The following is a 9,289-nucleotide window of genomic DNA, read 5'->3' on the forward strand; positions in this document are numbered from 1 at the left end:
CTGAGGAAGGGGCCTTGCTTCACAGTAATGAGGTGAGAATTTGCTGGGGAGGGACAAGATTATCCATAGAAACATTAAAAAATGCATGGAAAAACATGTGAGAGTACCTGGGTTTTGGAGAGAGCAAGATTAATACAGAAGAGGAAAATGTGATTTTTTTTTAGTGTAACTGTGCCTTTGACTTATGAAGCCATCTCTGCATGAAAGGGAGGCTGCAGGTGGCTTTTAAGCACTACTGTTCCAGAAGCCCAAGCACTGGAGACTGAAATAGAATAGAGTGCCAAATTGAGCCTGACCCCAGTCTTAGTAGTGTTGATGTCTTAACTCATTGTCCTAATTGTTCAATTAAAGCAAAATATTATCTGATTGTGGCTAGGAAACACCACACTGTATCAGAACTCAGAAAAATTTGGATTCTGGTCATGGTGCAGCTTGTGGAAATCTTTTTGTGTGCAGTCCTTGCCATTATTTCCCTGATATTCTCAGTATTTCTCTTTTACCTCAATGTAAGTGTAGTGCTCGTATTCAGGAGACATAAACCAAACTGTGCTCATGAGAGTTTTGAATAGACTAGTGACAACAGCCTAGCCAGAAAATATAGTGGTTAAAAGTGCCATTTAGAGAATGGCCTTCTCAAATTCTTCTTTAAGAGGAAATGCATTACTTTTTTTTTTTTAATCTCCTTTATTTTAAGCAATTATATTACTTCAGAGCAGCTCCCATTTCCTAATATACTTCTCGAGATGAGCCAATCTTGCAAGCTACGAGGTGTCATCAGTTCCCAGTGCCAGTGAAGACACTGAGGGACCTCAGTGATTCCACAGACCAAGGACTCTACAAGGAATTGTCCTTCAGCCATAGTTTGATATTTGTCTGTTTTTTCATAGATTCTTAACCAATGGCATGGCATTCTGTGATTCTGAGTTTCTGTTTTTGGGGTTTTTTTTCTGTTTTTTGTTTGTTTATTTTGCGGTGGTTTTTGTTGTTGTTGTTGTGTACTCAATATTTAGGCCACATAGCATAAAAGGCTAACAAAATGAAGCTGTGTTAAGAGCACCTGGGTGTGCCACCTAATACTTGCTAAAGGAAATAAGGAGGCTGAACTAGATAAATATGATCTGTGTTTTAGTTTTGCAATTTTTTTTTTAATTGCCTGTTACTTCATTGCCCAAGGTCAGTCTTGTCAGACAAGTGGACCAACAGTTCTCTAGAGTAACATAAAACCATTAAGTTGCTCTTTGATCTTGCACCTTCTTTAGAACCTTTTAATCAATTAACCATGAAGCTACTCAGCTTATTTCCTGCACATAAAACTACTCTGGTCGAGCTGACACATCACTACATTATAGATCAAAGATTGAAGGAAATTTCACATCCAACTAGGATAATTATGTGGAATTTTTCTGAATCCATTATATACATTTTCATGCCTCAAATGGATGAAAAACAACATTTTGATCTAGAATGAATTAAAGGATTCTTGTGTATTTTAAAGTTTGGTTAAATGGGTTTGTGCATGATTGGCCTTACACAAGGTGTGGATAGATTTCATGGCACTGTTGCTGAGCCTCAGCTGTCGGTCTGTCCTTTGAAAGCGACCACTATTGACAATAATAGGAAACATGACCTGTTGTAACATAAGCACTGTTCTCTTGCTTAGGATACCTTTAAATAAAAACGATATTTCAGTTGTTGACTGTATTGTAAAGTGATACATATTGAAGTCCTCTTAGCTCAGGAGTAAAATTTTGATAATGGAAAGAGTTGTGGTTTTAGGCTTGTGTAGGGCCACACTTCTGTGTTCTAATTTGTATGCATAAAATGCTTTTTTATAAAGAATCAGAGATACCTTCAGTATTATGTTTTTAAAGATCTATAACTGTTTATACTTTTATTTTCTAGTTATATGGGAATGAAGGTGTGTCAAAACATATATTCCACTCCTTCTGGACAAATACTGGAATACACAAACAACTTCAATCAGCTCTTTGTTTAAGCTTCTCCCTTAAGAGGGACAGTGTTACCCACGCTGGTCCAAAGGAGCAAAGCATCTGCTCATTCAGATTTTGCTTAAGGCATGTTTTGCACAGCTGTTTCTTGTGGGACTGGTTTGTTCCCCTTCTACTTGCTGATGCCGAAAGCAAAGATGTCCTGACCCAGATAAGAGTGTCACCTGGTGCAGGTGCAGCGGCAACAGGTAGAAATACCAAAAGCCAGCACAATTTCTGAAGAAAAATATGACCCAGTAAAGAAGCATTTTTGAAAGAACCCATGTTATGAAATAAAGGTGTAGGATCTTCTTCACAGATATCACCTTATTCCCTGAAGACATATCTTGAATTTAGACTCACTAGACTTAGAAGGAGAAGGAAATAGGAACCCTTAGAGCTTCTATAACTCACATTCTTTTCACTGCTAAGTTTAAGCCACGCTCTTTGCAAATCTGTATTGATTTTTCTGAATGTCGCACTTCCTTTAGCTAAACAGCTCCCTGCTGATATTTGTCATCTTCCTTTTAAGCTGAATTAAAAGTGAATGAACAAGTTTGTGGATAGCGTGGATAAAATGCTCTTTGATAGATGTACTTCTTGTCTTCTGAACAAAGATGAGTACATTCAGCTCTTGGTACTAAGGAGGAAATATTTTCCTCAATCTCCTTCTATATAAATCCCTCATTTAAGTCTAAATGGAAATTTCCCAGAAAAGGGAAGGATATTTGTGAAGCTTGTTTCTACATTTACCACTGCAGTGTCTTTTTCATGCTGGATTCAGGATTCAGTGCGGTGCTTTCCTTCTGGGATTTGAAAAGACACAAAAATCCAAAAGGAGTCAGTAGGAGGTTACACTTGATTTTGAGCATAAAGCAAGCCAAACTTTAAGTTCTTTACTTGTTTTCTTTCTACCTCCAGCTATAAATCATCCCAGATTCATCAAACTGTTTGCAAAGCTAATCCAAGCTGGACCATGTTACAGACTGGACCAAGATGTAGGTTTATAGTAATGTCTGAAAACAGGAAAGACTTTACATCAGAAAGGAAAAACTATCTGGTTTCATTACATGTGGCTTCAAGTTTCATTACAAAAGGTTTTATATGGCTTTGATGATCTAATTTGGCTAAAAACTGGGGGGAAAAAAAAAAAAAAGAGACGTGATCTCCATGTGCACACAGCTATTTCAGTGCATGTATGTGACTAAATTAGATATGCTGTACCCCAGTGAACTACAGTGTGTTCCACACAGACATGCTGCATTTAAATGCATAGAGTACAAAGTCAAGATAGATTAGGTCAAACCTCCTCGCTGCCAGCTACCTTGAATTCTTAATCATACCTGCTGTTGTTCATAGCTGCTCAGGGGAACCAAAAAGCCTGAATAAGTTCATATCCTGAAAAACAAACAAAAAAAAGTACTCACTTTCTACCCTTGTATATATGTATATATATACACACACACACACTAAAGATTTTACAAGAAGAATCTGTTTTCCATAATGCTCTCTTATGGAGCCACAATTGAGTCTTTAAAAGAGAGTATTAAAGAAATGACTTCAAGAAACGACTTCACTAGAAGCAGTTTTACTGCAGTAGTACTCACTTAATTTTATTTTTTTGGTTAAAGACCTTCTGTCTTTCATTTTTGATTGCTGTTGCTGAAGAGGAATTGCCAATTCCCTTCATTCCCCTGGAGTCTGGAGAGCAGCACTGAAGAGCAACCTCCTTTCCCACAGATCCTCAGCATCCTTTAAATGGGGAAGCAGGGCAGAGCTGAGCAAGAGGGGCACAAAGGTTTTCCCAAAGTAACACAAGTGATGGTTCCTTTAGCCAGTAGGCTGCAGGATGAACCACAGTTCCAAACCCAGGTTTGATGCTCTGAATACTCTTTTTTTCTAACAGATAGAAGTTGTAGTGGCTCCAGGCCAGCTAAGTTGGGTTTACAGCTGCTTTGCATCACTGAAACAGCGTGAAGCAGCTTGAGCCTAGTGAATCTGGCCCTAGATGTCTTCAATCTTTAATATTTTCTTCTGTCTCATCTAATACTGTTGTTTTTCTACATTTTACAAGTCTGTTAATTACCATATGAAATTCAAATGAATTGTGATTAGTTTTGCTAAAAGAACTTATTCCCAAACAGTCCTTTCATGTCAGCATGAAGTAGGATGACTTGTGTAGCTGGTCACTCTTTTCTGGGCTGCAAGTGTCCTTTCTACAAAAGTTTGAAAATACATGTTTGTATTTGTTACCCTCAAGCAATTGCAGCAGTGAATTCCTTTGTGAATTCACTGCCTAGCATTTTGATATATCCAGAGCTGGTTCCTTTTTAGCACTCTTATTTCCCAGGCATGCATGCCTTACCTATTTGATTGCTAATTCTTTGTTCTCTCAGTAAAAAACCCAAACAAAACAGACAAACTGGGACATATTTTCTGTTTGTAGTGTTTATATGTGATTGCTGAGCAGATTTTCAGTTAGTGCTAGGTCTCTTTACCCTTCCTTTCAATTAACCTGGTTACACTTGCTTTTCAGAATGAAAACGAAGAGGTGCCATTCTCCATGTTACACATAGACTGGGAATTTTATTACTTAAATGTTTTGACAGCCACAGTTCCCACTGATTGGTACTAGCACTTTGCTGTAACAGTTTAAAAATTAATAAGTTATTTTTAAATGCTCAAATGTTAATTAGCTGAAGAGTGTTCTTTCCATTGCCAGCATGGTGTTTTGCCCTGACTAGATGCCTCATGTTATCTTAGGGAAGGCACATGCAGGAAGATGATTGCTGTGACTTTCTGTGAATGGGAAGGAAGAAGTGGCATCTGGGAAGGCTGTGGGAATGGCAGGCACAGTCAGGCCTGGAGTCGGGTGGGTAGGAAAGGGGGGAAGCAAGCAGTGTCTGGAATGCCTGGAACAGGAGAGAAGGTGGGGATGCCAACAGCTGGTCCGTGGTTTGCAATAATGGATGATGAGCCCTGTTTTGATCACTTGGGACTGAAACCTTTTGCTTCTTACATTTAAGCTGCTTTTCAAAGTTTCTTGTTACAGTTTTTTTGTTTGCCCTTTTTGTTTGTTTGTTTTGGGTTTTTTTTCTTTTCTTTTTTTAAATTATTTAGAGTAATAGTGAATCTTTTTCTGCAGAGGAGTATGTGGTGTGCCACATGATCTTGCTGTGGATATTCTGCGTAGATCTATGTGTCTTCTGTGGTCAGTTTTATTTACTGTTGACATTGTCTCATGTTCTTACCTTGCCTCTACAAAATAAACATAAAACTACACAAAAATGGGTGAACTGTTAGGGAAGGAGATCCAGTGAAAAATAAAACAAAACAAAAAAAAATAAAAGAAAGGAAAGAGGAGAGAGAACAGGCAAACCTCAGACTCTTTGAATTTGGTATTTCAAAACAGCAAACAACTTCTAAGGCACAGGTCAGAAGGTACTCCTCTTATTGCTGTTACCATAGCAGAAACACATAAATGTGATTAAATAAATAAAGCTAATCAGAAGCAAAAGAAAAAAAAAAAAAACCAGCTCAAGCTAACCTAGTCTCAGAGGACTTTGAAAGAAAACATACTTCTAAAGATGTTCTGTGAGAGATTTTAGGCACAGCTGCAGGAAAAAAAAAAGGTATCATTTTCATTTCTCTGCAAGCATTAAATCTGTTCTGGAAATTAAACAAAGTCGACAAAGTTTCGCAGAAACAACAGATTGACGCCTAGAATGTGAAAAACTATGAGAAAGAAGAAAAATGTCCTGAAGAAAGGCTACTGGATACTTTTAAGGAACTTTAATGTCAGAATAAGCAACCCAGGCACATTAATCCTGTCTTTATTTGTCTCTTGTGATATGGAAAGTATCCTAAAAGGAATTTAAAAAAAAAGTAAAAGTAGTAGCAGACAAAACCAGATAACGATTCCCCGGTCTACGTCTACAAATATACAAAATAGGTAAGTTTATATCACTCTATAGCTGTCAGACTGTTTCACATGAGCTAGTTTAATATTTTCTGAATTATAAAGACTATGAAAACGTTTTATCTCTGTAGCTGGATGTATAACCTTCTTCTTTAAGGCAGGTCTTCTGATCCCTCTACAGATGTTAATAAATACCTAAAACAGGAACAAAAAATCCAAGTCCTAATTTCCTGTATGTAGCATAGAACAATGATTGAGAGTACTGAGGCTTGATGTGTAGAACTAGAGGAGTTTACCTCTTATCTGGAAAGAAATAAAAGGATGGAGTTGTAAAGACCAGAAAACACTACTAAGATCAGCATTCTGAAATAAAGTTGTGGATCTGGGAGGCAGTTTTAAAGCCTGTTCCCATGGCTGAGCAAAATTCCTGCAGTCATGCTGTAGAGCTGGAGCGTATTTACTGGGACTGTGGATAGCCAGAAGTCTTGCTGTTCAGTGAGATGACTGTTTTTTCTCAGCTTGACAAATGACATGCAGCTCTGACAGAGTACTTCTCCTTTGCTGGCCATCACCCCTACGGACACTGGCCAGAACAGCAGCAGCAGGAACATACCCTCCAACTCTGATTTAATCACATGGAGCCCAGGAGACTAGTGAATAGAGCTGTTAACTCTCTGTTTGGTTTGCTTTTCCCATCTGTGTTTTATTAAACTGAGAGCAAGATTTATTCACTTTTTTTAACATCAGGATCTGTTGGTGTCCGAGATGATGGTTGATGTTAGGGTATACAGACACAGCTTAACCTGGCTGAGGGCCAAAGAGGCCTATGATTTCCAGCCTAGACAATTTATTTACAAAAGGACACAAAATCCCTCTATTCTAAAATATTTTAGAAAGGATGAGCATGACTTCCCACTCTCCCAGGAACACAATACGTAAAGAACACAGTGAAAGAGCAGGCTCTCCAGGCATGCAGGCAAACACTTCAGTTTTACTCTACTCCTGACAGCCTCTACATAGTCACAACTACCAATGATTTTCTGATTTCCTCTCCAGGAATCTTAAATAGATTGGAGATACCAGCTCTGTCTATAGATACTTCTAAAAGCCAAGAATCCTGAATGGCTCAGCTGGTGAGCTGCACTTTATGGGAACCGAAATTATGTGCCAGGCTCTCCACTGTAAGGTGGGATAGCTGAAGAACAGACACTTGCATGCCTAATGAGCTACTGCAGGAATAACACTTGCTTCGAAAGGAGAAGAAAGGAACTAAAAGATGAGATTTTGAATTGCTTTGAAAAGATACACTTTTCCTCAAATAATAGGGTTAACTCAAGACAGAAATATCGACTGTGTTTGTCAGAACTGTAAAGGATTTTTTTAAAACATGTAAGTTTCAAGCAGCAGCAGATAAAGCTTCCAAAATAGAGGTTCAATACAAACAGCCCCCAAGACTCTTGACAGTTTTTCAAAATTTCTGGGCATTTTCTTCTTAACAGCAAGCTCCTTTCCATAATGTACCACTCTCTCTCTCTTAGTCATCACCTTAGTGACCATATTTTAGTCATCCTCTCACCAAAACTAACATGGTGCAATCCACTTACTGTAGTGCCTTGCTACTGTCCCTGCAAGTACACTGTGGATTATCAGGTCTGCCAGAATTCTTGTCATTTCCAAAACCTCTGCATGCTCCTCTTTCCAAGCAAATGCCTTCATAACATCATATGAGTGTTATATTGGTTGTGGTGCCTACACAGAGGATCCTCATATTACGATTCTTGTAATACTAAGGCTCGTGGTATCCTCACATGGCAATGAAAAGTATTCTGAAGACAAAATTGTTACTACAATAGATCTTATAAAATGAACTGCATCTCTTAAAGCTTGTTCATAGCCTACCATTGGTTTGCTTAGAAAAAATATCCCTCAAATATCCATCTGTCCCAGAAAGGTTACAACAGACTGCAGAATCTGGTTCCATGTGTGATAGCTGCTGCTCTGAACTGACTTTCAATGTTACCAAAAGAACAATGACTTTTGTTAGCTTTATTCAAGAATGGTCTTTTTTCATGCTCTTTCACAATTTTGTCATCTGTGAGATGACAGTAAGAGCTGTGCATGAGCCAGTACAAATTAAGCAGTATTCATGTGTTTTCTCTTTTTTACAGCTTTTAAGAATACTGGCAGAAAATGATGGAATCTTCAAGTTTTATTTTTCTTAGTTTCTAATGAAAAAAGAATTCAAATTGTATGCAGTGCTGCATTGACATGAGAATTTGGACACTCTACTGAGTCATATCCTTCAGATCCAATGCATTTTATGGATTTTATTCAATACATTAAAAGCAGACTGTACGAGAGTGATTCCTAGAGAAAGTAGCAGATACAAGGAGAAAAACCTAATCCCTAAGCTCTGTGTTAAAAGCTGCATGACTTATGTTTTTGAATGAAAACTTGTGTCTGGAGCATTCTGCAGTGAACTAAATTCTCCACTGTGGTAGTGATACCTGAAGTAGCAGTTCCCCATTTCCTTTTTGTGGAATACAGGGACAAGACAGCCTATTATGGCAGTATTACAAGAACCTTGATTGGAAAGGTGTTAGGGTGACCCAACCCACTGAGGAAGTTCTCTCTTGTCATGCACAGTGGCACTTTGTGATGCTTGAGGATGCTTGAGGTGGTGAGAAAAGGGGTTAAGGAGAGCTGAATCATCACTTGATGTAGGTGCCTTGTCTTTCTTCAGAGGGCAGGGCTTGGTTTTGGGGTGTTGGGTGGGTTTCTTTCTTTTTTTTTTTTTTTTTCCTCTTTTAATTCTAACGGTGTTTTCTGGTTCTGCTTGGGCACCACAGAAAATCCCTCTCTTGATGACCTCAAGATCACCAGTAGCTGCCAGTATTGCTTGAACACCATTGCAAAGTTCCTCTTTCTCTGTCAATATGAGGACAGAAAGCAATCCAGCTCCAGATACTTGGTACAGGGACTTTGAGCTCCAAGCGATGTTTCCATATCCAAGAACACTGTTTAAGGACTGTTAGGCAAAAATGGCTTCTTTCTCCTCAAAGCTACCCCTATTTACAGCACATTTTTAGCAGTCATAGAAGATGCAAAGAAGGCCTTATACCAAAGGCTGTTTCACTGGATATCTAGACAAATTCTAATGTAGACTAAGTAAAATAAACACAGAATTATTTGTAAAAAATATTTTAGAGAAGATAAACTTGGTTAAGTATCATCCCATCCAATTGAATTTAAAATACTCAGTCAAAGATTAGTGAAAATGAATCCCTCTAAAGAATCAAATTACTTGCTAGAACAACTATCAAATTGCCATTTTTATAACCAATAACGTATTAGGATAGACTCAATTTGCCTTTTCCTCCAG

The sequence above is a fragment of the Corvus kubaryi genome, unplaced genomic scaffold (genome assembly GCF_017639235.1).
Source record: "Corvus kubaryi isolate FWS band 111438036 unplaced genomic scaffold, C.kubaryi_AGA036_p1.0 split1-131, whole genome shotgun sequence".
Taxonomy (NCBI): domain Eukaryota; kingdom Metazoa; phylum Chordata; class Aves; order Passeriformes; family Corvidae; genus Corvus; species Corvus kubaryi.